This window comes from Schistocerca americana, chromosome 8 (genome assembly GCF_021461395.2).
Source record: "Schistocerca americana isolate TAMUIC-IGC-003095 chromosome 8, iqSchAmer2.1, whole genome shotgun sequence".
Lineage (NCBI taxonomy): Eukaryota > Metazoa > Arthropoda > Insecta > Orthoptera > Acrididae > Schistocerca > Schistocerca americana.
Genome location: NC_060126.1, coordinates 95,404,604 through 95,427,845, shown reverse-complemented (window position 1 = coordinate 95,427,845; position 23,242 = coordinate 95,404,604). Strand labels below are relative to the sequence as shown.

The 23,242-nt window shown below is 53.0% G+C and overlaps 77 non-coding genes across 77 annotated transcripts; 32 read left to right on the top strand and 45 right to left on the bottom strand.

Annotated features, from left to right (window-relative positions):
• Positions 1-73: 73 nt before the first annotated feature.
• On the top strand, positions 74-146 carry Trnar-acg. Its single transcript has one exon. It is a non-coding gene; the product is annotated as a tRNA-Arg (tRNA).
• A 287-nt stretch (positions 147-433) lies between these two features.
• Positions 434-505, top strand: Trnam-cau. Its single transcript has one exon. It is a non-coding gene; the product is annotated as a tRNA-Met (tRNA).
• Positions 506-750: 245 nt separating this feature from the next.
• Positions 751-822, bottom strand: Trnad-guc. The gene has a single exon. It is a non-coding gene; the product is annotated as a tRNA-Asp (tRNA).
• Positions 823-929: 107 nt separating this feature from the next.
• Trnad-guc lies at positions 930-1,001 on the bottom strand. Its single transcript has one exon. It is a non-coding gene; the product is annotated as a tRNA-Asp (tRNA).
• Positions 1,002-1,108: 107 nt separating this feature from the next.
• Positions 1,109-1,200, bottom strand: Trnai-uau. Its single transcript is given in 2 exon segments — positions 1,109-1,144; positions 1,163-1,200. It is a non-coding gene; the product is annotated as a tRNA-Ile (tRNA).
• Positions 1,201-1,578: 378 nt separating this feature from the next.
• Trnar-acg lies at positions 1,579-1,651 on the top strand. Its single transcript has one exon. It is a non-coding gene; the product is annotated as a tRNA-Arg (tRNA).
• A 287-nt stretch (positions 1,652-1,938) lies between these two features.
• Trnam-cau lies at positions 1,939-2,010 on the top strand. The gene has a single exon. It is a non-coding gene; the product is annotated as a tRNA-Met (tRNA).
• Positions 2,011-2,255: 245 nt separating this feature from the next.
• On the bottom strand, positions 2,256-2,327 carry Trnad-guc. The gene has a single exon. It is a non-coding gene; the product is annotated as a tRNA-Asp (tRNA).
• Positions 2,328-2,434: 107 nt separating this feature from the next.
• On the bottom strand, positions 2,435-2,506 carry Trnad-guc. The gene has a single exon. It is a non-coding gene; the product is annotated as a tRNA-Asp (tRNA).
• Positions 2,507-2,613: 107 nt separating this feature from the next.
• Positions 2,614-2,705, bottom strand: Trnai-uau. Its single transcript is given in 2 exon segments — positions 2,614-2,649; positions 2,668-2,705. It is a non-coding gene; the product is annotated as a tRNA-Ile (tRNA).
• A 378-nt stretch (positions 2,706-3,083) lies between these two features.
• Positions 3,084-3,156, top strand: Trnar-acg. Its single transcript has one exon. It is a non-coding gene; the product is annotated as a tRNA-Arg (tRNA).
• A 287-nt stretch (positions 3,157-3,443) lies between these two features.
• Positions 3,444-3,515, top strand: Trnam-cau. The gene has a single exon. It is a non-coding gene; the product is annotated as a tRNA-Met (tRNA).
• A 245-nt stretch (positions 3,516-3,760) lies between these two features.
• Positions 3,761-3,832, bottom strand: Trnad-guc. The gene has a single exon. It is a non-coding gene; the product is annotated as a tRNA-Asp (tRNA).
• A 107-nt stretch (positions 3,833-3,939) lies between these two features.
• Trnad-guc lies at positions 3,940-4,011 on the bottom strand. The gene has a single exon. It is a non-coding gene; the product is annotated as a tRNA-Asp (tRNA).
• A 107-nt stretch (positions 4,012-4,118) lies between these two features.
• On the bottom strand, positions 4,119-4,210 carry Trnai-uau. The gene is given in 2 exon segments: positions 4,119-4,154; positions 4,173-4,210. It is a non-coding gene; the product is annotated as a tRNA-Ile (tRNA).
• A 378-nt stretch (positions 4,211-4,588) lies between these two features.
• Positions 4,589-4,661, top strand: Trnar-acg. The gene has a single exon. It is a non-coding gene; the product is annotated as a tRNA-Arg (tRNA).
• A 287-nt stretch (positions 4,662-4,948) lies between these two features.
• Positions 4,949-5,020, top strand: Trnam-cau. Its single transcript has one exon. It is a non-coding gene; the product is annotated as a tRNA-Met (tRNA).
• A 245-nt stretch (positions 5,021-5,265) lies between these two features.
• On the bottom strand, positions 5,266-5,337 carry Trnad-guc. The gene has a single exon. It is a non-coding gene; the product is annotated as a tRNA-Asp (tRNA).
• A 107-nt stretch (positions 5,338-5,444) lies between these two features.
• Trnad-guc lies at positions 5,445-5,516 on the bottom strand. Its single transcript has one exon. It is a non-coding gene; the product is annotated as a tRNA-Asp (tRNA).
• Positions 5,517-5,623: 107 nt separating this feature from the next.
• Trnai-uau lies at positions 5,624-5,715 on the bottom strand. The gene is given in 2 exon segments: positions 5,624-5,659; positions 5,678-5,715. It is a non-coding gene; the product is annotated as a tRNA-Ile (tRNA).
• A 378-nt stretch (positions 5,716-6,093) lies between these two features.
• Trnar-acg lies at positions 6,094-6,166 on the top strand. The gene has a single exon. It is a non-coding gene; the product is annotated as a tRNA-Arg (tRNA).
• A 287-nt stretch (positions 6,167-6,453) lies between these two features.
• Trnam-cau lies at positions 6,454-6,525 on the top strand. The gene has a single exon. It is a non-coding gene; the product is annotated as a tRNA-Met (tRNA).
• A 245-nt stretch (positions 6,526-6,770) lies between these two features.
• On the bottom strand, positions 6,771-6,842 carry Trnad-guc. Its single transcript has one exon. It is a non-coding gene; the product is annotated as a tRNA-Asp (tRNA).
• A 107-nt stretch (positions 6,843-6,949) lies between these two features.
• On the bottom strand, positions 6,950-7,021 carry Trnad-guc. The gene has a single exon. It is a non-coding gene; the product is annotated as a tRNA-Asp (tRNA).
• A 107-nt stretch (positions 7,022-7,128) lies between these two features.
• Positions 7,129-7,220, bottom strand: Trnai-uau. The gene is given in 2 exon segments: positions 7,129-7,164; positions 7,183-7,220. It is a non-coding gene; the product is annotated as a tRNA-Ile (tRNA).
• A 378-nt stretch (positions 7,221-7,598) lies between these two features.
• On the top strand, positions 7,599-7,671 carry Trnar-acg. Its single transcript has one exon. It is a non-coding gene; the product is annotated as a tRNA-Arg (tRNA).
• Positions 7,672-7,958: 287 nt separating this feature from the next.
• Trnam-cau lies at positions 7,959-8,030 on the top strand. The gene has a single exon. It is a non-coding gene; the product is annotated as a tRNA-Met (tRNA).
• Positions 8,031-8,275: 245 nt separating this feature from the next.
• Positions 8,276-8,347, bottom strand: Trnad-guc. The gene has a single exon. It is a non-coding gene; the product is annotated as a tRNA-Asp (tRNA).
• Positions 8,348-8,454: 107 nt separating this feature from the next.
• Positions 8,455-8,526, bottom strand: Trnad-guc. The gene has a single exon. It is a non-coding gene; the product is annotated as a tRNA-Asp (tRNA).
• A 107-nt stretch (positions 8,527-8,633) lies between these two features.
• Trnai-uau lies at positions 8,634-8,725 on the bottom strand. The gene is given in 2 exon segments: positions 8,634-8,669; positions 8,688-8,725. It is a non-coding gene; the product is annotated as a tRNA-Ile (tRNA).
• Positions 8,726-9,103: 378 nt separating this feature from the next.
• On the top strand, positions 9,104-9,176 carry Trnar-acg. Its single transcript has one exon. It is a non-coding gene; the product is annotated as a tRNA-Arg (tRNA).
• A 287-nt stretch (positions 9,177-9,463) lies between these two features.
• On the top strand, positions 9,464-9,535 carry Trnam-cau. Its single transcript has one exon. It is a non-coding gene; the product is annotated as a tRNA-Met (tRNA).
• A 245-nt stretch (positions 9,536-9,780) lies between these two features.
• Positions 9,781-9,852, bottom strand: Trnad-guc. The gene has a single exon. It is a non-coding gene; the product is annotated as a tRNA-Asp (tRNA).
• A 107-nt stretch (positions 9,853-9,959) lies between these two features.
• Trnad-guc lies at positions 9,960-10,031 on the bottom strand. Its single transcript has one exon. It is a non-coding gene; the product is annotated as a tRNA-Asp (tRNA).
• Positions 10,032-10,138: 107 nt separating this feature from the next.
• Trnai-uau lies at positions 10,139-10,230 on the bottom strand. The gene is given in 2 exon segments: positions 10,139-10,174; positions 10,193-10,230. It is a non-coding gene; the product is annotated as a tRNA-Ile (tRNA).
• A 378-nt stretch (positions 10,231-10,608) lies between these two features.
• Trnar-acg lies at positions 10,609-10,681 on the top strand. Its single transcript has one exon. It is a non-coding gene; the product is annotated as a tRNA-Arg (tRNA).
• A 287-nt stretch (positions 10,682-10,968) lies between these two features.
• On the top strand, positions 10,969-11,040 carry Trnam-cau. The gene has a single exon. It is a non-coding gene; the product is annotated as a tRNA-Met (tRNA).
• Positions 11,041-11,285: 245 nt separating this feature from the next.
• Trnad-guc lies at positions 11,286-11,357 on the bottom strand. The gene has a single exon. It is a non-coding gene; the product is annotated as a tRNA-Asp (tRNA).
• A 107-nt stretch (positions 11,358-11,464) lies between these two features.
• Trnad-guc lies at positions 11,465-11,536 on the bottom strand. The gene has a single exon. It is a non-coding gene; the product is annotated as a tRNA-Asp (tRNA).
• Positions 11,537-11,643: 107 nt separating this feature from the next.
• Positions 11,644-11,735, bottom strand: Trnai-uau. The gene is given in 2 exon segments: positions 11,644-11,679; positions 11,698-11,735. It is a non-coding gene; the product is annotated as a tRNA-Ile (tRNA).
• Positions 11,736-12,113: 378 nt separating this feature from the next.
• On the top strand, positions 12,114-12,186 carry Trnar-acg. The gene has a single exon. It is a non-coding gene; the product is annotated as a tRNA-Arg (tRNA).
• A 287-nt stretch (positions 12,187-12,473) lies between these two features.
• On the top strand, positions 12,474-12,545 carry Trnam-cau. The gene has a single exon. It is a non-coding gene; the product is annotated as a tRNA-Met (tRNA).
• A 245-nt stretch (positions 12,546-12,790) lies between these two features.
• On the bottom strand, positions 12,791-12,862 carry Trnad-guc. Its single transcript has one exon. It is a non-coding gene; the product is annotated as a tRNA-Asp (tRNA).
• A 107-nt stretch (positions 12,863-12,969) lies between these two features.
• On the bottom strand, positions 12,970-13,041 carry Trnad-guc. Its single transcript has one exon. It is a non-coding gene; the product is annotated as a tRNA-Asp (tRNA).
• Positions 13,042-13,148: 107 nt separating this feature from the next.
• Trnai-uau lies at positions 13,149-13,240 on the bottom strand. Its single transcript is given in 2 exon segments — positions 13,149-13,184; positions 13,203-13,240. It is a non-coding gene; the product is annotated as a tRNA-Ile (tRNA).
• Positions 13,241-13,618: 378 nt separating this feature from the next.
• Trnar-acg lies at positions 13,619-13,691 on the top strand. Its single transcript has one exon. It is a non-coding gene; the product is annotated as a tRNA-Arg (tRNA).
• A 287-nt stretch (positions 13,692-13,978) lies between these two features.
• Positions 13,979-14,050, top strand: Trnam-cau. Its single transcript has one exon. It is a non-coding gene; the product is annotated as a tRNA-Met (tRNA).
• Positions 14,051-14,295: 245 nt separating this feature from the next.
• Trnad-guc lies at positions 14,296-14,367 on the bottom strand. Its single transcript has one exon. It is a non-coding gene; the product is annotated as a tRNA-Asp (tRNA).
• Positions 14,368-14,474: 107 nt separating this feature from the next.
• Positions 14,475-14,546, bottom strand: Trnad-guc. The gene has a single exon. It is a non-coding gene; the product is annotated as a tRNA-Asp (tRNA).
• A 107-nt stretch (positions 14,547-14,653) lies between these two features.
• On the bottom strand, positions 14,654-14,745 carry Trnai-uau. Its single transcript is given in 2 exon segments — positions 14,654-14,689; positions 14,708-14,745. It is a non-coding gene; the product is annotated as a tRNA-Ile (tRNA).
• A 378-nt stretch (positions 14,746-15,123) lies between these two features.
• On the top strand, positions 15,124-15,196 carry Trnar-acg. The gene has a single exon. It is a non-coding gene; the product is annotated as a tRNA-Arg (tRNA).
• Positions 15,197-15,483: 287 nt separating this feature from the next.
• Trnam-cau lies at positions 15,484-15,555 on the top strand. The gene has a single exon. It is a non-coding gene; the product is annotated as a tRNA-Met (tRNA).
• A 245-nt stretch (positions 15,556-15,800) lies between these two features.
• On the bottom strand, positions 15,801-15,872 carry Trnad-guc. The gene has a single exon. It is a non-coding gene; the product is annotated as a tRNA-Asp (tRNA).
• Positions 15,873-15,979: 107 nt separating this feature from the next.
• Trnad-guc lies at positions 15,980-16,051 on the bottom strand. The gene has a single exon. It is a non-coding gene; the product is annotated as a tRNA-Asp (tRNA).
• Positions 16,052-16,158: 107 nt separating this feature from the next.
• On the bottom strand, positions 16,159-16,250 carry Trnai-uau. The gene is given in 2 exon segments: positions 16,159-16,194; positions 16,213-16,250. It is a non-coding gene; the product is annotated as a tRNA-Ile (tRNA).
• A 378-nt stretch (positions 16,251-16,628) lies between these two features.
• Trnar-acg lies at positions 16,629-16,701 on the top strand. Its single transcript has one exon. It is a non-coding gene; the product is annotated as a tRNA-Arg (tRNA).
• Positions 16,702-16,988: 287 nt separating this feature from the next.
• Trnam-cau lies at positions 16,989-17,060 on the top strand. Its single transcript has one exon. It is a non-coding gene; the product is annotated as a tRNA-Met (tRNA).
• A 245-nt stretch (positions 17,061-17,305) lies between these two features.
• Trnad-guc lies at positions 17,306-17,377 on the bottom strand. The gene has a single exon. It is a non-coding gene; the product is annotated as a tRNA-Asp (tRNA).
• Positions 17,378-17,484: 107 nt separating this feature from the next.
• On the bottom strand, positions 17,485-17,556 carry Trnad-guc. The gene has a single exon. It is a non-coding gene; the product is annotated as a tRNA-Asp (tRNA).
• Positions 17,557-17,663: 107 nt separating this feature from the next.
• Trnai-uau lies at positions 17,664-17,755 on the bottom strand. The gene is given in 2 exon segments: positions 17,664-17,699; positions 17,718-17,755. It is a non-coding gene; the product is annotated as a tRNA-Ile (tRNA).
• A 378-nt stretch (positions 17,756-18,133) lies between these two features.
• On the top strand, positions 18,134-18,206 carry Trnar-acg. Its single transcript has one exon. It is a non-coding gene; the product is annotated as a tRNA-Arg (tRNA).
• A 287-nt stretch (positions 18,207-18,493) lies between these two features.
• On the top strand, positions 18,494-18,565 carry Trnam-cau. The gene has a single exon. It is a non-coding gene; the product is annotated as a tRNA-Met (tRNA).
• A 245-nt stretch (positions 18,566-18,810) lies between these two features.
• Trnad-guc lies at positions 18,811-18,882 on the bottom strand. Its single transcript has one exon. It is a non-coding gene; the product is annotated as a tRNA-Asp (tRNA).
• A 107-nt stretch (positions 18,883-18,989) lies between these two features.
• On the bottom strand, positions 18,990-19,061 carry Trnad-guc. The gene has a single exon. It is a non-coding gene; the product is annotated as a tRNA-Asp (tRNA).
• A 107-nt stretch (positions 19,062-19,168) lies between these two features.
• Trnai-uau lies at positions 19,169-19,260 on the bottom strand. The gene is given in 2 exon segments: positions 19,169-19,204; positions 19,223-19,260. It is a non-coding gene; the product is annotated as a tRNA-Ile (tRNA).
• A 378-nt stretch (positions 19,261-19,638) lies between these two features.
• On the top strand, positions 19,639-19,711 carry Trnar-acg. The gene has a single exon. It is a non-coding gene; the product is annotated as a tRNA-Arg (tRNA).
• A 287-nt stretch (positions 19,712-19,998) lies between these two features.
• On the top strand, positions 19,999-20,070 carry Trnam-cau. The gene has a single exon. It is a non-coding gene; the product is annotated as a tRNA-Met (tRNA).
• A 245-nt stretch (positions 20,071-20,315) lies between these two features.
• Trnad-guc lies at positions 20,316-20,387 on the bottom strand. Its single transcript has one exon. It is a non-coding gene; the product is annotated as a tRNA-Asp (tRNA).
• A 107-nt stretch (positions 20,388-20,494) lies between these two features.
• Positions 20,495-20,566, bottom strand: Trnad-guc. Its single transcript has one exon. It is a non-coding gene; the product is annotated as a tRNA-Asp (tRNA).
• Positions 20,567-20,673: 107 nt separating this feature from the next.
• Positions 20,674-20,765, bottom strand: Trnai-uau. The gene is given in 2 exon segments: positions 20,674-20,709; positions 20,728-20,765. It is a non-coding gene; the product is annotated as a tRNA-Ile (tRNA).
• Positions 20,766-21,143: 378 nt separating this feature from the next.
• Trnah-aug lies at positions 21,144-21,216 on the top strand. Its single transcript has one exon. It is a non-coding gene; the product is annotated as a tRNA-His (tRNA).
• A 287-nt stretch (positions 21,217-21,503) lies between these two features.
• On the top strand, positions 21,504-21,575 carry Trnam-cau. Its single transcript has one exon. It is a non-coding gene; the product is annotated as a tRNA-Met (tRNA).
• A 245-nt stretch (positions 21,576-21,820) lies between these two features.
• Trnad-guc lies at positions 21,821-21,892 on the bottom strand. The gene has a single exon. It is a non-coding gene; the product is annotated as a tRNA-Asp (tRNA).
• Positions 21,893-21,999: 107 nt separating this feature from the next.
• On the bottom strand, positions 22,000-22,071 carry Trnad-guc. The gene has a single exon. It is a non-coding gene; the product is annotated as a tRNA-Asp (tRNA).
• A 107-nt stretch (positions 22,072-22,178) lies between these two features.
• Positions 22,179-22,270, bottom strand: Trnai-uau. Its single transcript is given in 2 exon segments — positions 22,179-22,214; positions 22,233-22,270. It is a non-coding gene; the product is annotated as a tRNA-Ile (tRNA).
• Positions 22,271-22,648: 378 nt separating this feature from the next.
• Trnar-acg lies at positions 22,649-22,721 on the top strand. Its single transcript has one exon. It is a non-coding gene; the product is annotated as a tRNA-Arg (tRNA).
• Positions 22,722-23,008: 287 nt separating this feature from the next.
• Positions 23,009-23,080, top strand: Trnam-cau. Its single transcript has one exon. It is a non-coding gene; the product is annotated as a tRNA-Met (tRNA).
• Positions 23,081-23,242: the final 162 nt, after the last annotated feature.

Genomic DNA, 23,242 nt, shown 5'->3' with positions numbered 1-23,242 from the left:
GGAGCTTGCTCAGCCATGGAGAACACGTTTCTTCGCCAATTGCACTTGCCTCGTAGAAAGAAATGCTGCCACTGGCCCTGTGGCGCAACGGATAACGCGTCTGACTACGGATCAGAAGATTCCAGGTTCGAATCCTGGCAGGGTCGGCATTTTGTTGGTTGCCGACGCGTAGCTGGGCAGTGGATTTCGTATGTCGACGCATCGCGGAGTGCTTTGTTACTCCTGTGCATCTCGCAGCTGCATGTCGAGTCAATCGTGGTAAATATCGCAGCCTGCAAGCGTCAGCGTAGCGTCAGTCGAGCAAAGTCGAGACAAGTCAAGCTGAGAGCTGTGGGAGATGATACGCAATTAAGTACAGGCGTGTGAAAGCGACGCAGACAACGCTTTCCAAGTGTCCCACGTCACGTGGCGAAGAGCCAGCGCAACCCCAGCCAGCAGAGTGGCGCAGTGGAAGCGTGCTGGGCCCATAACCCAGAGGTCCGTGGATCGAAACCACGCTCTGCTAAAATTATTTCTTTTGCAGACTGTGTCGAGCTCGATTATTACGCCCACAGCGTCGGCTGGGGTGCCTTGATTCAGCGTTAACAGCAAACCCAGTAATTCTGAAGTGTGAAGAATGCGAGAACCACTTCCTAAGATGTAGCATTTTTTAAGATTTTGCACCAACTACACTCCTTGATCGCAAAGTTAATGCTCTTACGACCCCCATACGCGCAACACTCGAACAGGTTTGTGAGATAAAAATCGCATCTCCCCGGCGGGGAATCGAACCCCGGTCTCCCGCGTGACAGGCGGGGATACTAACCACTATACTACCGAGGATGCGATGTAAACAGGTGCCTGTGTGCGAGAGATATGGTGCAAGTAGCCGCAAACGTCCTACACTAAGTTCGGCGAGTGAAAGAGCAGCAATTAAAAATCGGATGTGCCTCCCCGGCGGGGAATCGAACCCCGGTCTCCCGCGTGACAGGCGGGGATACTAACCACTATACTACCGAGGAAGACGCAGCTAGCGTCTCGAATACACAATTATGTTACTCAAATAGCTGATACATCTCAAACCTAGCCTCCTGTTGCTGTCAGAGACAGCTGCTAAGAAATAAAAGTATGCCCCAGGTGAGGCTCGAACTCACAACCCCGGCATTGCTCACGGCTACTGCCTTATAAGTACCGTGCGCTAACCAATTGCGCCACTGGGGCTACGACACAGTGTTCTCAGTTAGCGGTATTCACTTTGCTGCAAACCAGTGGTGGCCACAGAAACATACGATCGCCACCTGATGCCATACTGCGACTTTGGCACCTGACTACCAATGCTTCGTGCTATTCTTGTTTCATATGCTACGCTGACATGCACATCAACCGGCTCTGGTCGTCGAGAAAACGCGGGAAAACGCGCGCCTTGCCTTCTGCTACCTGTCGAGCAGCGAGAGCAGATGTGTGGCAAGCTCTAAGCTCTGCAGGCGCACTGCGGCCACGCAGCTGGACGAGAGGTACCTTCCTTGGGAGCTTGCTCAGCCATGGAGAACACGTTTCTTCGCCAATTGCACTTGCCTCGTAGAAAGAAATGCTGCCACTGGCCCTGTGGCGCAACGGATAACGCGTCTGACTACGGATCAGAAGATTCCAGGTTCGAATCCTGGCAGGGTCGGCATTTTGTTGGTTGCCGACGCGTAGCTGGGCAGTGGATTTCGTATGTCGACGCATCGCGGAGTGCTTTGTTACTCCTGTGCATCTCGCAGCTGCATGTCGAGTCAATCGTGGTAAATATCGCAGCCTGCAAGCGTCAGCGTAGCGTCAGTCGAGCAAAGTCGAGACAAGTCAAGCTGAGAGCTGTGGGAGATGATACGCAATTAAGTACAGGCGTGTGAAAGCGACGCAGACAACGCTTTCCAAGTGTCCCACGTCACGTGGCGAAGAGCCAGCGCAACCCCAGCCAGCAGAGTGGCGCAGTGGAAGCGTGCTGGGCCCATAACCCAGAGGTCCGTGGATCGAAACCACGCTCTGCTAAAATTATTTCTTTTGCAGACTGTGTCGAGCTCGATTATTACGCCCACAGCGTCGGCTGGGGTGCCTTGATTCAGCGTTAACAGCAAACCCAGTAATTCTGAAGTGTGAAGAATGCGAGAACCACTTCCTAAGATGTAGCATTTTTTAAGATTTTGCACCAACTACACTCCTTGATCGCAAAGTTAATGCTCTTACGACCCCCATACGCGCAACACTCGAACAGGTTTGTGAGATAAAAATCGCATCTCCCCGGCGGGGAATCGAACCCCGGTCTCCCGCGTGACAGGCGGGGATACTAACCACTATACTACCGAGGATGCGATGTAAACAGGTGCCTGTGTGCGAGAGATATGGTGCAAGTAGCCGCAAACGTCCTACACTAAGTTCGGCGAGTGAAAGAGCAGCAATTAAAAATCGGATGTGCCTCCCCGGCGGGGAATCGAACCCCGGTCTCCCGCGTGACAGGCGGGGATACTAACCACTATACTACCGAGGAAGACGCAGCTAGCGTCTCGAATACACAATTATGTTACTCAAATAGCTGATACATCTCAAACCTAGCCTCCTGTTGCTGTCAGAGACAGCTGCTAAGAAATAAAAGTATGCCCCAGGTGAGGCTCGAACTCACAACCCCGGCATTGCTCACGGCTACTGCCTTATAAGTACCGTGCGCTAACCAATTGCGCCACTGGGGCTACGACACAGTGTTCTCAGTTAGCGGTATTCACTTTGCTGCAAACCAGTGGTGGCCACAGAAACATACGATCGCCACCTGATGCCATACTGCGACTTTGGCACCTGACTACCAATGCTTCGTGCTATTCTTGTTTCATATGCTACGCTGACATGCACATCAACCGGCTCTGGTCGTCGAGAAAACGCGGGAAAACGCGCGCCTTGCCTTCTGCTACCTGTCGAGCAGCGAGAGCAGATGTGTGGCAAGCTCTAAGCTCTGCAGGCGCACTGCGGCCACGCAGCTGGACGAGAGGTACCTTCCTTGGGAGCTTGCTCAGCCATGGAGAACACGTTTCTTCGCCAATTGCACTTGCCTCGTAGAAAGAAATGCTGCCACTGGCCCTGTGGCGCAACGGATAACGCGTCTGACTACGGATCAGAAGATTCCAGGTTCGAATCCTGGCAGGGTCGGCATTTTGTTGGTTGCCGACGCGTAGCTGGGCAGTGGATTTCGTATGTCGACGCATCGCGGAGTGCTTTGTTACTCCTGTGCATCTCGCAGCTGCATGTCGAGTCAATCGTGGTAAATATCGCAGCCTGCAAGCGTCAGCGTAGCGTCAGTCGAGCAAAGTCGAGACAAGTCAAGCTGAGAGCTGTGGGAGATGATACGCAATTAAGTACAGGCGTGTGAAAGCGACGCAGACAACGCTTTCCAAGTGTCCCACGTCACGTGGCGAAGAGCCAGCGCAACCCCAGCCAGCAGAGTGGCGCAGTGGAAGCGTGCTGGGCCCATAACCCAGAGGTCCGTGGATCGAAACCACGCTCTGCTAAAATTATTTCTTTTGCAGACTGTGTCGAGCTCGATTATTACGCCCACAGCGTCGGCTGGGGTGCCTTGATTCAGCGTTAACAGCAAACCCAGTAATTCTGAAGTGTGAAGAATGCGAGAACCACTTCCTAAGATGTAGCATTTTTTAAGATTTTGCACCAACTACACTCCTTGATCGCAAAGTTAATGCTCTTACGACCCCCATACGCGCAACACTCGAACAGGTTTGTGAGATAAAAATCGCATCTCCCCGGCGGGGAATCGAACCCCGGTCTCCCGCGTGACAGGCGGGGATACTAACCACTATACTACCGAGGATGCGATGTAAACAGGTGCCTGTGTGCGAGAGATATGGTGCAAGTAGCCGCAAACGTCCTACACTAAGTTCGGCGAGTGAAAGAGCAGCAATTAAAAATCGGATGTGCCTCCCCGGCGGGGAATCGAACCCCGGTCTCCCGCGTGACAGGCGGGGATACTAACCACTATACTACCGAGGAAGACGCAGCTAGCGTCTCGAATACACAATTATGTTACTCAAATAGCTGATACATCTCAAACCTAGCCTCCTGTTGCTGTCAGAGACAGCTGCTAAGAAATAAAAGTATGCCCCAGGTGAGGCTCGAACTCACAACCCCGGCATTGCTCACGGCTACTGCCTTATAAGTACCGTGCGCTAACCAATTGCGCCACTGGGGCTACGACACAGTGTTCTCAGTTAGCGGTATTCACTTTGCTGCAAACCAGTGGTGGCCACAGAAACATACGATCGCCACCTGATGCCATACTGCGACTTTGGCACCTGACTACCAATGCTTCGTGCTATTCTTGTTTCATATGCTACGCTGACATGCACATCAACCGGCTCTGGTCGTCGAGAAAACGCGGGAAAACGCGCGCCTTGCCTTCTGCTACCTGTCGAGCAGCGAGAGCAGATGTGTGGCAAGCTCTAAGCTCTGCAGGCGCACTGCGGCCACGCAGCTGGACGAGAGGTACCTTCCTTGGGAGCTTGCTCAGCCATGGAGAACACGTTTCTTCGCCAATTGCACTTGCCTCGTAGAAAGAAATGCTGCCACTGGCCCTGTGGCGCAACGGATAACGCGTCTGACTACGGATCAGAAGATTCCAGGTTCGAATCCTGGCAGGGTCGGCATTTTGTTGGTTGCCGACGCGTAGCTGGGCAGTGGATTTCGTATGTCGACGCATCGCGGAGTGCTTTGTTACTCCTGTGCATCTCGCAGCTGCATGTCGAGTCAATCGTGGTAAATATCGCAGCCTGCAAGCGTCAGCGTAGCGTCAGTCGAGCAAAGTCGAGACAAGTCAAGCTGAGAGCTGTGGGAGATGATACGCAATTAAGTACAGGCGTGTGAAAGCGACGCAGACAACGCTTTCCAAGTGTCCCACGTCACGTGGCGAAGAGCCAGCGCAACCCCAGCCAGCAGAGTGGCGCAGTGGAAGCGTGCTGGGCCCATAACCCAGAGGTCCGTGGATCGAAACCACGCTCTGCTAAAATTATTTCTTTTGCAGACTGTGTCGAGCTCGATTATTACGCCCACAGCGTCGGCTGGGGTGCCTTGATTCAGCGTTAACAGCAAACCCAGTAATTCTGAAGTGTGAAGAATGCGAGAACCACTTCCTAAGATGTAGCATTTTTTAAGATTTTGCACCAACTACACTCCTTGATCGCAAAGTTAATGCTCTTACGACCCCCATACGCGCAACACTCGAACAGGTTTGTGAGATAAAAATCGCATCTCCCCGGCGGGGAATCGAACCACGGTCTCCCGCGTGACAGGCGGGGATACTAACCACTATACTACCGAGGATGCGATGTAAACAGGTGCCTGTGTGCGAGAGATATGGTGCAAGTAGCCGCAAACGTCCTACACTAAGTTCGGCGAGTGAAAGAGCAGCAATTAAAAATCGGATGTGCCTCCCCGGCGGGGAATCGAACCCCGGTCTCCCGCGTGACAGGCGGGGATACTAACCACTATACTACCGAGGAAGACGCAGCTAGCGTCTCGAATACACAATTATGTTACTCAAATAGCTGATACATCTCAAACCTAGCCTCCTGTTGCTGTCAGAGACAGCTGCTAAGAAATAAAAGTATGCCCCAGGTGAGGCTCGAACTCACAACCCCGGCATTGCTCACGGCTACTGCCTTATAAGTACCGTGCGCTAACCAATTGCGCCACTGGGGCTACGACACAGTGTTCTCAGTTAGCGGTATTCACTTTGCTGCAAACCAGTGGTGGCCACAGAAACATACGATCGCCACCTGATGCCATACTGCGACTTTGGCACCTGACTACCAATGCTTCGTGCTATTCTTGTTTCATATGCTACGCTGACATGCACATCAACCGGCTCTGGTCGTCGAGAAAACGCGGGAAAACGCGCGCCTTGCCTTCTGCTACCTGTCGAGCAGCGAGAGCAGATGTGTGGCAAGCTCTAAGCTCTGCAGGCGCACTGCGGCCACGCAGCTGGACGAGAGGTACCTTCCTTGGGAGCTTGCTCAGCCATGGAGAACACGTTTCTTCGCCAATTGCACTTGCCTCGTAGAAAGAAATGCTGCCACTGGCCCTGTGGCGCAACGGATAACGCGTCTGACTACGGATCAGAAGATTCCAGGTTCGAATCCTGGCAGGGTCGGCATTTTGTTGGTTGCCGACGCGTAGCTGGGCAGTGGATTTCGTATGTCGACGCATCGCGGAGTGCTTTGTTACTCCTGTGCATCTCGCAGCTGCATGTCGAGTCAATCGTGGTAAATATCGCAGCCTGCAAGCGTCAGCGTAGCGTCAGTCGAGCAAAGTCGAGACAAGTCAAGCTGAGAGCTGTGGGAGATGATACGCAATTAAGTACAGGCGTGTGAAAGCGACGCAGACAACGCTTTCCAAGTGTCCCACGTCACGTGGCGAAGAGCCAGCGCAACCCCAGCCAGCAGAGTGGCGCAGTGGAAGCGTGCTGGGCCCATAACCCAGAGGTCCGTGGATCGAAACCACGCTCTGCTAAAATTATTTCTTTTGCAGACTGTGTCGAGCTCGATTATTACGCCCACAGCGTCGGCTGGGGTGCCTTGATTCAGCGTTAACAGCAAACCCAGTAATTCTGAAGTGTGAAGAATGCGAGAACCACTTCCTAAGATGTAGCATTTTTTAAGATTTTGCACCAACTACACTCCTTGATCGCAAAGTTAATGCTCTTACGACCCCCATACGCGCAACACTCGAACAGGTTTGTGAGATAAAAATCGCATCTCCCCGGCGGGGAATCGAACCCCGGTCTCCCGCGTGACAGGCGGGGATACTAACCACTATACTACCGAGGATGCGATGTAAACAGGTGCCTGTGTGCGAGAGATATGGTGCAAGTAGCCGCAAACGTCCTACACTAAGTTCGGCGAGTGAAAGAGCAGCAATTAAAAATCGGATGTGCCTCCCCGGCGGGGAATCGAACCCCGGTCTCCCGCGTGACAGGCGGGGATACTAACCACTATACTACCGAGGAAGACGCAGCTAGCGTCTCGAATACACAATTATGTTACTCAAATAGCTGATACATCTCAAACCTAGCCTCCTGTTGCTGTCAGAGACAGCTGCTAAGAAATAAAAGTATGCCCCAGGTGAGGCTCGAACTCACAACCCCGGCATTGCTCACGGCTACTGCCTTATAAGTACCGTGCGCTAACCAATTGCGCCACTGGGGCTACGACACAGTGTTCTCAGTTAGCGGTATTCACTTTGCTGCAAACCAGTGGTGGCCACAGAAACATACGATCGCCACCTGATGCCATACTGCGACTTTGGCACCTGACTACCAATGCTTCGTGCTATTCTTGTTTCATATGCTACGCTGACATGCACATCAACCGGCTCTGGTCGTCGAGAAAACGCGGGAAAACGCGCGCCTTGCCTTCTGCTACCTGTCGAGCAGCGAGAGCAGATGTGTGGCAAGCTCTAAGCTCTGCAGGCGCACTGCGGCCACGCAGCTGGACGAGAGGTACCTTCCTTGGGAGCTTGCTCAGCCATGGAGAACACGTTTCTTCGCCAATTGCACTTGCCTCGTAGAAAGAAATGCTGCCACTGGCCCTGTGGCGCAACGGATAACGCGTCTGACTACGGATCAGAAGATTCCAGGTTCGAATCCTGGCAGGGTCGGCATTTTGTTGGTTGCCGACGCGTAGCTGGGCAGTGGATTTCGTATGTCGACGCATCGCGGAGTGCTTTGTTACTCCTGTGCATCTCGCAGCTGCATGTCGAGTCAATCGTGGTAAATATCGCAGCCTGCAAGCGTCAGCGTAGCGTCAGTCGAGCAAAGTCGAGACAAGTCAAGCTGAGAGCTGTGGGAGATGATACGCAATTAAGTACAGGCGTGTGAAAGCGACGCAGACAACGCTTTCCAAGTGTCCCACGTCACGTGGCGAAGAGCCAGCGCAACCCCAGCCAGCAGAGTGGCGCAGTGGAAGCGTGCTGGGCCCATAACCCAGAGGTCCGTGGATCGAAACCACGCTCTGCTAAAATTATTTCTTTTGCAGACTGTGTCGAGCTCGATTATTACGCCCACAGCGTCGGCTGGGGTGCCTTGATTCAGCGTTAACAGCAAACCCAGTAATTCTGAAGTGTGAAGAATGCGAGAACCACTTCCTAAGATGTAGCATTTTTTAAGATTTTGCACCAACTACACTCCTTGATCGCAAAGTTAATGCTCTTACGACCCCCATACGCGCAACACTCGAACAGGTTTGTGAGATAAAAATCGCATCTCCCCGGCGGGGAATCGAACCCCGGTCTCCCGCGTGACAGGCGGGGATACTAACCACTATACTACCGAGGATGCGATGTAAACAGGTGCCTGTGTGCGAGAGATATGGTGCAAGTAGCCGCAAACGTCCTACACTAAGTTCGGCGAGTGAAAGAGCAGCAATTAAAAATCGGATGTGCCTCCCCGGCGGGGAATCGAACCCCGGTCTCCCGCGTGACAGGCGGGGATACTAACCACTATACTACCGAGGAAGACGCAGCTAGCGTCTCGAATACACAATTATGTTACTCAAATAGCTGATACATCTCAAACCTAGCCTCCTGTTGCTGTCAGAGACAGCTGCTAAGAAATAAAAGTATGCCCCAGGTGAGGCTCGAACTCACAACCCCGGCATTGCTCACGGCTACTGCCTTATAAGTACCGTGCGCTAACCAATTGCGCCACTGGGGCTACGACACAGTGTTCTCAGTTAGCGGTATTCACTTTGCTGCAAACCAGTGGTGGCCACAGAAACATACGATCGCCACCTGATGCCATACTGCGACTTTGGCACCTGACTACCAATGCTTCGTGCTATTCTTGTTTCATATGCTACGCTGACATGCACATCAACCGGCTCTGGTCGTCGAGAAAACGCGGGAAAACGCGCGCCTTGCCTTCTGCTACCTGTCGAGCAGCGAGAGCAGATGTGTGGCAAGCTCTAAGCTCTGCAGGCGCACTGCGGCCACGCAGCTGGACGAGAGGTACCTTCCTTGGGAGCTTGCTCAGCCATGGAGAACACGTTTCTTCGCCAATTGCACTTGCCTCGTAGAAAGAAATGCTGCCACTGGCCCTGTGGCGCAACGGATAACGCGTCTGACTACGGATCAGAAGATTCCAGGTTCGAATCCTGGCAGGGTCGGCATTTTGTTGGTTGCCGACGCGTAGCTGGGCAGTGGATTTCGTATGTCGACGCATCGCGGAGTGCTTTGTTACTCCTGTGCATCTCGCAGCTGCATGTCGAGTCAATCGTGGTAAATATCGCAGCCTGCAAGCGTCAGCGTAGCGTCAGTCGAGCAAAGTCGAGACAAGTCAAGCTGAGAGCTGTGGGAGATGATACGCAATTAAGTACAGGCGTGTGAAAGCGACGCAGACAACGCTTTCCAAGTGTCCCACGTCACGTGGCGAAGAGCCAGCGCAACCCCAGCCAGCAGAGTGGCGCAGTGGAAGCGTGCTGGGCCCATAACCCAGAGGTCCGTGGATCGAAACCACGCTCTGCTAAAATTATTTCTTTTGCAGACTGTGTCGAGCTCGATTATTACGCCCACAGCGTCGGCTGGGGTGCCTTGATTCAGCGTTAACAGCAAACCCAGTAATTCTGAAGTGTGAAGAATGCGAGAACCACTTCCTAAGATGTAGCATTTTTTAAGATTTTGCACCAACTACACTCCTTGATCGCAAAGTTAATGCTCTTACGACCCCCATACGCGCAACACTCGAACAGGTTTGTGAGATAAAAATCGCATCTCCCCGGCGGGGAATCGAACCCCGGTCTCCCGCGTGACAGGCGGGGATACTAACCACTATACTACCGAGGATGCGATGTAAACAGGTGCCTGTGTGCGAGAGATATGGTGCAAGTAGCCGCAAACGTCCTACACTAAGTTCGGCGAGTGAAAGAGCAGCAATTAAAAATCGGATGTGCCTCCCCGGCGGGGAATCGAACCCCGGTCTCCCGCGTGACAGGCGGGGATACTAACCACTATACTACCGAGGAAGACGCAGCTAGCGTCTCGAATACACAATTATGTTACTCAAATAGCTGATACATCTCAAACCTAGCCTCCTGTTGCTGTCAGAGACAGCTGCTAAGAAATAAAAGTATGCCCCAGGTGAGGCTCGAACTCACAACCCCGGCATTGCTCACGGCTACTGCCTTATAAGTACCGTGCGCTAACCAATTGCGCCACTGGGGCTACGACACAGTGTTCTCAGTTAGCGGTATTCACTTTGCTGCAAACCAGTGGTGGCCACAGAAACATACGATCGCCACCTGATGCCATACTGCGACTTTGGCACCTGACTACCAATGCTTCGTGCTATTCTTGTTTCATATGCTACGCTGACATGCACATCAACCGGCTCTGGTCGTCGAGAAAACGCGGGAAAACGCGCGCCTTGCCTTCTGCTACCTGTCGAGCAGCGAGAGCAGATGTGTGGCAAGCTCTAAGCTCTGCAGGCGCACTGCGGCCACGCAGCTGGACGAGAGGTACCTTCCTTGGGAGCTTGCTCAGCCATGGAGAACACGTTTCTTCGCCAATTGCACTTGCCTCGTAGAAAGAAATGCTGCCACTGGCCCTGTGGCGCAACGGATAACGCGTCTGACTACGGATCAGAAGATTCCAGGTTCGAATCCTGGCAGGGTCGGCATTTTGTTGGTTGCCGACGCGTAGCTGGGCAGTGGATTTCGTATGTCGACGCATCGCGGAGTGCTTTGTTACTCCTGTGCATCTCGCAGCTGCATGTCGAGTCAATCGTGGTAAATATCGCAGCCTGCAAGCGTCAGCGTAGCGTCAGTCGAGCAAAGTCGAGACAAGTCAAGCTGAGAGCTGTGGGAGATGATACGCAATTAAGTACAGGCGTGTGAAAGCGACGCAGACAACGCTTTCCAAGTGTCCCACGTCACGTGGCGAAGAGCCAGCGCAACCCCAGCCAGCAGAGTGGCGCAGTGGAAGCGTGCTGGGCCCATAACCCAGAGGTCCGTGGATCGAAACCACGCTCTGCTAAAATTATTTCTTTTGCAGACTGTGTCGAGCTCGATTATTACGCCCACAGCGTCGGCTGGGGTGCCTTGATTCAGCGTTAACAGCAAACCCAGTAATTCTGAAGTGTGAAGAATGCGAGAACCACTTCCTAAGATGTAGCATTTTTTAAGATTTTGCACCAACTACACTCCTTGATCGCAAAGTTAATGCTCTTACGACCCCCATACGCGCAACACTCGAACAGGTTTGTGAGATAAAAATCGCATCTCCCCGGCGGGGAATCGAACCCCGGTCTCCCGCGTGACAGGCGGGGATACTAACCACTATACTACCGAGGATGCGATGTAAACAGGTGCCTGTGTGCGAGAGATATGGTGCAAGTAGCCGCAAACGTCCTACACTAAGTTCGGCGAGTGAAAGAGCAGCAATTAAAAATCGGATGTGCCTCCCCGGCGGGGAATCGAACCCCGGTCTCCCGCGTGACAGGCGGGGATACTAACCACTATACTACCGAGGAAGACGCAGCTAGCGTCTCGAATACACAATTATGTTACTCAAATAGCTGATACATCTCAAACCTAGCCTCCTGTTGCTGTCAGAGACAGCTGCTAAGAAATAAAAGTATGCCCCAGGTGAGGCTCGAACTCACAACCCCGGCATTGCTCACGGCTACTGCCTTATAAGTACCGTGCGCTAACCAATTGCGCCACTGGGGCTACGACACAGTGTTCTCAGTTAGCGGTATTCACTTTGCTGCAAACCAGTGGTGGCCACAGAAACATACGATCGCCACCTGATGCCATACTGCGACTTTGGCACCTGACTACCAATGCTTCGTGCTATTCTTGTTTCATATGCTACGCTGACATGCACATCAACCGGCTCTGGTCGTCGAGAAAACGCGGGAAAACGCGCGCCTTGCCTTCTGCTACCTGTCGAGCAGCGAGAGCAGATGTGTGGCAAGCTCTAAGCTCTGCAGGCGCACTGCGGCCACGCAGCTGGACGAGAGGTACCTTCCTTGGGAGCTTGCTCAGCCATGGAGAACACGTTTCTTCGCCAATTGCACTTGCCTCGTAGAAAGAAATGCTGCCACTGGCCCTGTGGCGCAACGGATAACGCGTCTGACTACGGATCAGAAGATTCCAGGTTCGAATCCTGGCAGGGTCGGCATTTTGTTGGTTGCCGACGCGTAGCTGGGCAGTGGATTTCGTATGTCGACGCATCGCGGAGTGCTTTGTTACTCCTGTGCATCTCGCAGCTGCATGTCGAGTCAATCGTGGTAAATATCGCAGCCTGCAAGCGTCAGCGTAGCGTCAGTCGAGCAAAGTCGAGACAAGTCAAGCTGAGAGCTGTGGGAGATGATACGCAATTAAGTACAGGCGTGTGAAAGCGACGCAGACAACGCTTTCCAAGTGTCCCACGTCACGTGGCGAAGAGCCAGCGCAACCCCAGCCAGCAGAGTGGCGCAGTGGAAGCGTGCTGGGCCCATAACCCAGAGGTCCGTGGATCGAAACCACGCTCTGCTAAAATTATTTCTTTTGCAGACTGTGTCGAGCTCGATTATTACGCCCACAGCGTCGGCTGGGGTGCCTTGATTCAGCGTTAACAGCAAACCCAGTAATTCTGAAGTGTGAAGAATGCGAGAACCACTTCCTAAGATGTAGCATTTTTTAAGATTTTGCACCAACTACACTCCTTGATCGCAAAGTTAATGCTCTTACGACCCCCATACGCGCAACACTCGAACAGGTTTGTGAGATAAAAATCGCATCTCCCCGGCGGGGAATCGAACCCCGGTCTCCCGCGTGACAGGCGGGGATACTAACCACTATACTACCGAGGATGCGATGTAAACAGGTGCCTGTGTGCGAGAGATATGGTGCAAGTAGCCGCAAACGTCCTACACTAAGTTCGGCGAGTGAAAGAGCAGCAATTAAAAATCGGATGTGCCTCCCCGGCGGGGAATCGAACCCCGGTCTCCCGCGTGACAGGCGGGGATACTAACCACTATACTACCGAGGAAGACGCAGCTAGCGTCTCGAATACACAATTATGTTACTCAAATAGCTGATACATCTCAAACCTAGCCTCCTGTTGCTGTCAGAGACAGCTGCTAAGAAATAAAAGTATGCCCCAGGTGAGGCTCGAACTCACAACCCCGGCATTGCTCACGGCTACTGCCTTATAAGTACCGTGCGCTAACCAATTGCGCCACTGGGGCTACGACACAGTGTTCTCAGTTAGCGGTATTCACTTTGCTGCAAACCAGTGGTGGCCACAGAAACATACGATCGCCACCTGATGCCATACTGCGACTTTGGCACCTGACTACCAATGCTTCGTGCTATTCTTGTTTCATATGCTACGCTGACATGCACATCAACCGGCTCTGGTCGTCGAGAAAACGCGGGAAAACGCGCGCCTTGCCTTCTGCTACCTGTCGAGCAGCGAGAGCAGATGTGTGGCAAGCTCTAAGCTCTGCAGGCGCACTGCGGCCACGCAGCTGGACGAGAGGTACCTTCCTTGGGAGCTTGCTCAGCCATGGAGAACACGTTTCTTCGCCAATTGCACTTGCCTCGTAGAAAGAAATGCTGCCACTGGCCCTGTGGCGCAACGGATAACGCGTCTGACTACGGATCAGAAGATTCCAGGTTCGAATCCTGGCAGGGTCGGCATTTTGTTGGTTGCCGACGCGTAGCTGGGCAGTGGATTTCGTATGTCGACGCATCGCGGAGTGCTTTGTTACTCCTGTGCATCTCGCAGCTGCATGTCGAGTCAATCGTGGTAAATATCGCAGCCTGCAAGCGTCAGCGTAGCGTCAGTCGAGCAAAGTCGAGACAAGTCAAGCTGAGAGCTGTGGGAGATGATACGCAATTAAGTACAGGCGTGTGAAAGCGACGCAGACAACGCTTTCCAAGTGTCCCACGTCACGTGGCGAAGAGCCAGCGCAACCCCAGCCAGCAGAGTGGCGCAGTGGAAGCGTGCTGGGCCCATAACCCAGAGGTCCGTGGATCGAAACCACGCTCTGCTAAAATTATTTCTTTTGCAGACTGTGTCGAGCTCGATTATTACGCCCACAGCGTCGGCTGGGGTGCCTTGATTCAGCGTTAACAGCAAACCCAGTAATTCTGAAGTGTGAAGAATGCGAGAACCACTTCCTAAGATGTAGCATTTTTTAAGATTTTGCACCAACTACACTCCTTGATCGCAAAGTTAATGCTCTTACGACCCCCATACGCGCAACACTCGAACAGGTTTGTGAGATAAAAATCGCATCTCCCCGGCGGGGAATCGAACCCCGGTCTCCCGCGTGACAGGCGGGGATACTAACCACTATACTACCGAGGATGCGATGTAAACAGGTGCCTGTGTGCGAGAGATATGGTGCAAGTAGCCGCAAACGTCCTACACTAAGTTCGGCGAGTGAAAGAGCAGCAATTAAAAATCGGATGTGCCTCCCCGGCGGGGAATCGAACCCCGGTCTCCCGCGTGACAGGCGGGGATACTAACCACTATACTACCGAGGAAGACGCAGCTAGCGTCTCGAATACACAATTATGTTACTCAAATAGCTGATACATCTCAAACCTAGCCTCCTGTTGCTGTCAGAGACAGCTGCTAAGAAATAAAAGTATGCCCCAGGTGAGGCTCGAACTCACAACCCCGGCATTGCTCACGGCTACTGCCTTATAAGTACCGTGCGCTAACCAATTGCGCCACTGGGGCTACGACACAGTGTTCTCAGTTAGCGGTATTCACTTTGCTGCAAACCAGTGGTGGCCACAGAAACATACGATCGCCACCTGATGCCATACTGCGACTTTGGCACCTGACTACCAATGCTTCGTGCTATTCTTGTTTCATATGCTACGCTGACATGCACATCAACCGGCTCTGGTCGTCGAGAAAACGCGGGAAAACGCGCGCCTTGCCTTCTGCTACCTGTCGAGCAGCGAGAGCAGATGTGTGGCAAGCTCTAAGCTCTGCAGGCGCACTGCGGCCACGCAGCTGGACGAGAGGTACCTTCCTTGGGAGCTTGCTCAGCCATGGAGAACACGTTTCTTCGCCAATTGCACTTGCCTCGTAGAAAGAAATGCTGCCACTGGCCCTGTGGCGCAACGGATAACGCGTCTGACTACGGATCAGAAGATTCCAGGTTCGAATCCTGGCAGGGTCGGCATTTTGTTGGTTGCCGACGCGTAGCTGGGCAGTGGATTTCGTATGTCGACGCATCGCGGAGTGCTTTGTTACTCCTGTGCATCTCGCAGCTGCATGTCGAGTCAATCGTGGTAAATATCGCAGCCTGCAAGCGTCAGCGTAGCGTCAGTCGAGCAAAGTCGAGACAAGTCAAGCTGAGAGCTGTGGGAGATGATACGCAATTAAGTACAGGCGTGTGAAAGCGACGCAGACAACGCTTTCCAAGTGTCCCACGTCACGTGGCGAAGAGCCAGCGCAACCCCAGCCAGCAGAGTGGCGCAGTGGAAGCGTGCTGGGCCCATAACCCAGAGGTCCGTGGATCGAAACCACGCTCTGCTAAAATTATTTCTTTTGCAGACTGTGTCGAGCTCGATTATTACGCCCACAGCGTCGGCTGGGGTGCCTTGATTCAGCGTTAACAGCAAACCCAGTAATTCTGAAGTGTGAAGAATGCGAGAACCACTTCCTAAGATGTAGCATTTTTTAAGATTTTGCACCAACTACACTCCTTGATCGCAAAGTTAATGCTCTTACGACCCCCATACGCGCAACACTCGAACAGGTTTGTGAGATAAAAATCGCATCTCCCCGGCGGGGAATCGAACCCCGGTCTCCCGCGTGACAGGCGGGGATACTAACCACTATACTACCGAGGATGCGATGTAAACAGGTGCCTGTGTGCGAGAGATATGGTGCAAGTAGCCGCAAACGTCCTACACTAAGTTCGGCGAGTGAAAGAGCAGCAATTAAAAATCGGATGTGCCTCCCCGGCGGGGAATCGAACCCCGGTCTCCCGCGTGACAGGCGGGGATACTAACCACTATACTACCGAGGAAGACGCAGCTAGCGTCTCGAATACACAATTATGTTACTCAAATAGCTGATACATCTCAAACCTAGCCTCCTGTTGCTGTCAGAGACAGCTGCTAAGAAATAAAAGTATGCCCCAGGTGAGGCTCGAACTCACAACCCCGGCATTGCTCACGGCTACTGCCTTATAAGTACCGTGCGCTAACCAATTGCGCCACTGGGGCTACGACACAGTGTTCTCAGTTAGCGGTATTCACTTTGCTGCAAACCAGTGGTGGCCACAGAAACATACGATCGCCACCTGATGCCATACTGCGACTTTGGCACCTGACTACCAATGCTTCGTGCTATTCTTGTTTCATATGCTACGCTGACATGCACATCAACCGGCTCTGGTCGTCGAGAAAACGCGGGAAAACGCGCGCCTTGCCTTCTGCTACCTGTCGAGCAGCGAGAGCAGATGTGTGGCAAGCTCTAAGCTCTGCAGGCGCACTGCGGCCACGCAGCTGGACGAGAGGTACCTTCCTTGGGAGCTTGCTCAGCCATGGAGAACACGTTTCTTCGCCAATTGCACTTGCCTCGTAGAAAGAAATGCTGCCACTGGCCCTGTGGCGCAACGGATAACGCGTCTGACTACGGATCAGAAGATTCCAGGTTCGAATCCTGGCAGGGTCGGCATTTTGTTGGTTGCCGACGCGTAGCTGGGCAGTGGATTTCGTATGTCGACGCATCGCGGAGTGCTTTGTTACTCCTGTGCATCTCGCAGCTGCATGTCGAGTCAATCGTGGTAAATATCGCAGCCTGCAAGCGTCAGCGTAGCGTCAGTCGAGCAAAGTCGAGACAAGTCAAGCTGAGAGCTGTGGGAGATGATACGCAATTAAGTACAGGCGTGTGAAAGCGACGCAGACAACGCTTTCCAAGTGTCCCACGTCACGTGGCGAAGAGCCAGCGCAACCCCAGCCAGCAGAGTGGCGCAGTGGAAGCGTGCTGGGCCCATAACCCAGAGGTCCGTGGATCGAAACCACGCTCTGCTAAAATTATTTCTTTTGCAGACTGTGTCGAGCTCGATTATTACGCCCACAGCGTCGGCTGGGGTGCCTTGATTCAGCGTTAACAGCAAACCCAGTAATTCTGAAGTGTGAAGAATGCGAGAACCACTTCCTAAGATGTAGCATTTTTTAAGATTTTGCACCAACTACACTCCTTGATCGCAAAGTTAATGCTCTTACGACCCCCATACGCGCAACACTCGAACAGGTTTGTGAGATAAAAATCGCATCTCCCCGGCGGGGAATCGAACCCCGGTCTCCCGCGTGACAGGCGGGGATACTAACCACTATACTACCGAGGATGCGATGTAAACAGGTGCCTGTGTGCGAGAGATATGGTGCAAGTAGCCGCAAACGTCCTACACTAAGTTCGGCGAGTGAAAGAGCAGCAATTAAAAATCGGATGTGCCTCCCCGGCGGGGAATCGAACCCCGGTCTCCCGCGTGACAGGCGGGGATACTAACCACTATACTACCGAGGAAGACGCAGCTAGCGTCTCGAATACACAATTATGTTACTCAAATAGCTGATACATCTCAAACCTAGCCTCCTGTTGCTGTCAGAGACAGCTGCTAAGAAATAAAAGTATGCCCCAGGTGAGGCTCGAACTCACAACCCCGGCATTGCTCACGGCTACTGCCTTATAAGTACCGTGCGCTAACCAATTGCGCCACTGGGGCTACGACACAGTGTTCTCAGTTAGCGGTATTCACTTTGCTGCAAACCAGTGGTGGCCACAGAAACATACGATCGCCACCTGATGCCATACTGCGACTTTGGCACCTGACTACCAATGCTTCGTGCTATTCTTGTTTCATATGCTACGCTGACATGCACATCAACCGGCTCTGGTCGTCGAGAAAACGCGGGAAAACGCGCGCCTTGCCTTCTGCTACCTGTCGAGCAGCGAGAGCAGATGTGTGGCAAGCTCTAAGCTCTGCAGGCGCACTGCGGCCACGCAGCTGGACGAGAGGTACCTTCCTTGGGAGCTTGCTCAGCCATGGAGAACACGTTTCTTCGCCAATTGCACTTGCCTCGTAGAAAGAAATGCTGCCACTGGCCCTGTGGCGCAACGGATAACGCGTCTGACTACGGATCAGAAGATTCCAGGTTCGAATCCTGGCAGGGTCGGCATTTTGTTGGTTGCCGACGCGTAGCTGGGCAGTGGATTTCGTATGTCGACGCATCGCGGAGTGCTTTGTTACTCCTGTGCATCTCGCAGCTGCATGTCGAGTCAATCGTGGTAAATATCGCAGCCTGCAAGCGTCAGCGTAGCGTCAGTCGAGCAAAGTCGAGACAAGTCAAGCTGAGAGCTGTGGGAGATGATACGCAATTAAGTACAGGCGTGTGAAAGCGACGCAGACAACGCTTTCCAAGTGTCCCACGTCACGTGGCGAAGAGCCAGCGCAACCCCAGCCAGCAGAGTGGCGCAGTGGAAGCGTGCTGGGCCCATAACCCAGAGGTCCGTGGATCGAAACCACGCTCTGCTAAAATTATTTCTTTTGCAGACTGTGTCGAGCTCGATTATTACGCCCACAGCGTCGGCTGGGGTGCCTTGATTCAGCGTTAACAGCAAACCCAGTAATTCTGAAGTGTGAAGAATGCGAGAACCACTTCCTAAGATGTAGCATTTTTTAAGATTTTGCACCAACTACACTCCTTGATCGCAAAGTTAATGCTCTTACGACCCCCATACGCGCAACACTCGAACAGGTTTGTGAGATAAAAATCGCATCTCCCCGGCGGGGAATCGAACCCCGGTCTCCCGCGTGACAGGCGGGGATACTAACCACTATACTACCGAGGATGCGATGTAAACAGGTGCCTGTGTGCGAGAGATATGGTGCAAGTAGCCGCAAACGTCCTACACTAAGTTCGGCGAGTGAAAGAGCAGCAATTAAAAATCGGATGTGCCTCCCCGGCGGGGAATCGAACCCCGGTCTCCCGCGTGACAGGCGGGGATACTAACCACTATACTACCGAGGAAGACGCAGCTAGCGTCTCGAATACACAATTATGTTACTCAAATAGCTGATACATCTCAAACCTAGCCTCCTGTTGCTGTCAGAGACAGCTGCTAAGAAATAAAAGTATGCCCCAGGTGAGGCTCGAACTCACAACCCCGGCATTGCTCACGGCTACTGCCTTATAAGTACCGTGCGCTAACCAATTGCGCCACTGGGGCTACGACACAGTGTTCTCAGTTAGCGGTATTCACTTTGCTGCAAACCAGTGGTGGCCACAGAAACATACGATCGCCACCTGATGCCATACTGCGACTTTGGCACCTGACTACCAATGCTTCGTGCTATTCTTGTTTCATATGCTACGCTGACATGCACATCAACCGGCTCTGGTCGTCGAGAAAACGCGGGAAAACGCGCGCCTTGCCTTCTGCTACCTGTCGAGCAGCGAGAGCAGATGTGTGGCAAGCTCTAAGCTCTGCAGGCGCACTGCGGCCACGCAGCTGGACGAGAGGTACCTTCCTTGGGAGCTTGCTCAGCCATGGAGAACACGTTTCTTCGCCAATTGCACTTGCCTCGTAGAAAGAAATGCTGCCACTGGCCCTGTGGCGCAACGGATAACGCGTCTGACTACGGATCAGAAGATTCCAGGTTCGAATCCTGGCAGGGTCGGCATTTTGTTGGTTGCCGACGCGTAGCTGGGCAGTGGATTTCGTATGTCGACGCATCGCGGAGTGCTTTGTTACTCCTGTGCATCTCGCAGCTGCATGTCGAGTCAATCGTGGTAAATATCGCAGCCTGCAAGCGTCAGCGTAGCGTCAGTCGAGCAAAGTCGAGACAAGTCAAGCTGAGAGCTGTGGGAGATGATACGCAATTAAGTACAGGCGTGTGAAAGCGACGCAGACAACGCTTTCCAAGTGTCCCACGTCACGTGGCGAAGAGCCAGCGCAACCCCAGCCAGCAGAGTGGCGCAGTGGAAGCGTGCTGGGCCCATAACCCAGAGGTCCGTGGATCGAAACCACGCTCTGCTAAAATTATTTCTTTTGCAGACTGTGTCGAGCTCGATTATTACGCCCACAGCGTCGGCTGGGGTGCCTTGATTCAGCGTTAACAGCAAACCCAGTAATTCTGAAGTGTGAAGAATGCGAGAACCACTTCCTAAGATGTAGCATTTTTTAAGATTTTGCACCAACTACACTCCTTGATCGCAAAGTTAATGCTCTTACGACCCCCATACGCGCAACACTCGAACAGGTTTGTGAGATAAAAATCGCATCTCCCCGGCGGGGAATCCAACCCCGGTCTCCCGCGTGACAGGCGGGGATACTAACCACTATACTACCGAGGATGCGATGTAAACAGGTGCCTGTGTGCGAGAGATATGGTGCAAGTAGCCGCAAACGTCCTACACTAAGTTCGGCGAGTGAAAGAGCAGCAATTAAAAATCGGATGTGCCTCCCCGGCGGGGAATCGAACCCCGGTCTCCCGCGTGACAGGCGGGGATACTAACCACTATACTACCGAGGAAGACGCAGCTAGCGTCTCGAATACACAATTATGTTACTCAAATAGCTGATACATCTCAAACCTAGCCTCCTGTTGCTGTCAGAGACAGCTGCTAAGAAATAAAAGTATGCCCCAGGTGAGGCTCGAACTCACAACCCCGGCATTGCTCACGGCTACTGCCTTATAAGTACCGTGCGCTAACCAATTGCGCCACTGGGGCTACGACACAGTGTTCTCAGTTAGCGGTATTCACTTTGCTGCAAACCAGTGGTGGCCACAGAAACATACGATCGCCACCTGATGCCATACTGCGACTTTGGCACCTGACTACCAATGCTTCGTGCTATTCTTGTTTCATATGCTACGCTGACATGCACATCAACCGGCTCTGGTCGTCGAGAAAACGCGGGAAAACGCGCGCCTTGCCTTCTGCTACCTGTCGAGCAGCGAGAGCAGATGTGTGGCAAGCTCTAAGCTCTGCAGGCGCACTGCGGCCACGCAGCTGGACGAGAGGTACCTTCCTTGGGAGCTTGCTCAGCCATGGAGAACACGTTTCTTCGCCAATTGCACTTGCCTCGTAGAAAGAAATGCTGCCACTGGCCCTGTGGCGCAACGGATAACGCGTCTGACTATGGATCAGAAGATTCCAGGTTCGAATCCTGGCAGGGTCGGCATTTTGTTGGTTGCCGACGCGTAGCTGGGCAGTGGATTTCGTATGTCGACGCATCGCGGAGTGCTTTGTTACTCCTGTGCATCTCGCAGCTGCATGTCGAGTCAATCGTGGTAAATATCGCAGCCTGCAAGCGTCAGCGTAGCGTCAGTCGAGCAAAGTCGAGACAAGTCAAGCTGAGAGCTGTGGGAGATGATACGCAATTAAGTACAGGCGTGTGAAAGCGACGCAGACAACGCTTTCCAAGTGTCCCACGTCACGTGGCGAAGAGCCAGCGCAACCCCAGCCAGCAGAGTGGCGCAGTGGAAGCGTGCTGGGCCCATAACCCAGAGGTCCGTGGATCGAAACCACGCTCTGCTAAAATTATTTCTTTTGCAGACTGTGTCGAGCTCGATTATTACGCCCACAGCGTCGGCTGGGGTGCCTTGATTCAGCGTTAACAGCAAACCCAGTAATTCTGAAGTGTGAAGAATGCGAGAACCACTTCCTAAGATGTAGCATTTTTTAAGATTTTGCACCAACTACACTCCTTGATCGCAAAGTTAATGCTCTTACGACCCCCATACGCGCAACACTCGAACAGGTTTGTGAGATAAAAATCGCATCTCCCCGGCGGGGAATCGAACCCCGGTCTCCCGCGTGACAGGCGGGGATACTAACCACTATACTACCGAGGATGCGATGTAAACAGGTGCCTGTGTGCGAGAGATATGGTGCAAGTAGCCGCAAACGTCCTACACTAAGTTCGGCGAGTGAAAGAGCAGCAATTAAAAATCGGATGTGCCTCCCCGGCGGGGAATCGAACCCCGGTCTCCCGCGTGACAGGCGGGGATACTAACCACTATACTACCGAGGAAGACGCAGCTAGCGTCTCGAATACACAATTATGTTACTCAAATAGCTGATACATCTCAAACCTAGCCTCCTGTTGCTGTCAGAGACAGCTGCTAAGAAATAAAAGTATGCCCCAGGTGAGGCTCGAACTCACAACCCCGGCATTGCTCACGGCTACTGCCTTATAAGTACCGTGCGCTAACCAATTGCGCCACTGGGGCTACGACACAGTGTTCTCAGTTAGCGGTATTCACTTTGCTGCAAACCAGTGGTGGCCACAGAAACATACGATCGCCACCTGATGCCATACTGCGACTTTGGCACCTGACTACCAATGCTTCGTGCTATTCTTGTTTCATATGCTACGCTGACATGCACATCAACCGGCTCTGGTCGTCGAGAAAACGCGGGAAAACGCGCGCCTTGCCTTCTGCTACCTGTCGAGCAGCGAGAGCAGATGTGTGGCAAGCTCTAAGCTCTGCAGGCGCACTGCGGCCACGCAGCTGGACGAGAGGTACCTTCCTTGGGAGCTTGCTCAGCCATGGAGAACACGTTTCTTCGCCAATTGCACTTGCCTCGTAGAAAGAAATGCTGCCACTGGCCCTGTGGCGCAACGGATAACGCGTCTGACTACGGATCAGAAGATTCCAGGTTCGAATCCTGGCAGGGTCGGCATTTTGTTGGTTGCCGACGCGTAGCTGGGCAGTGGATTTCGTATGTCGACGCATCGCGGAGTGCTTTGTTACTCCTGTGCATCTCGCAGCTGCATGTCGAGTCAATCGTGGTAAATATCGCAGCCTGCAAGCGTCAGCGTAGCGTCAGTCGAGCAAAGTCGAGACAAGTCAAGCTGAGAGCTGTGGGAGATGATACGCAATTAAGTACAGGCGTGTGAAAGCGACGCAGACAACGCTTTCCAAGTGTCCCACGTCACGTGGCGAAGAGCCAGCGCAACCCCAGCCAGCAGAGTGGCGCAGTGGAAGCGTGCTGGGCCCATAACCCAGAGGTCCGTGGATCGAAACCACGCTCTGCTAAAATTATTTCTTTTGCAGACTGTGTCGAGCTCGATTATTACGCCCACAGCGTCGGCTGGGGTGCCTTGATTCAGCGTTAACAGCAAACCCAGTAATTCTGAAGTGTGAAGAATGCGAGAACCACTTCCTAAGATGTAGCATTTTTTAAGATTTTGCACCAAC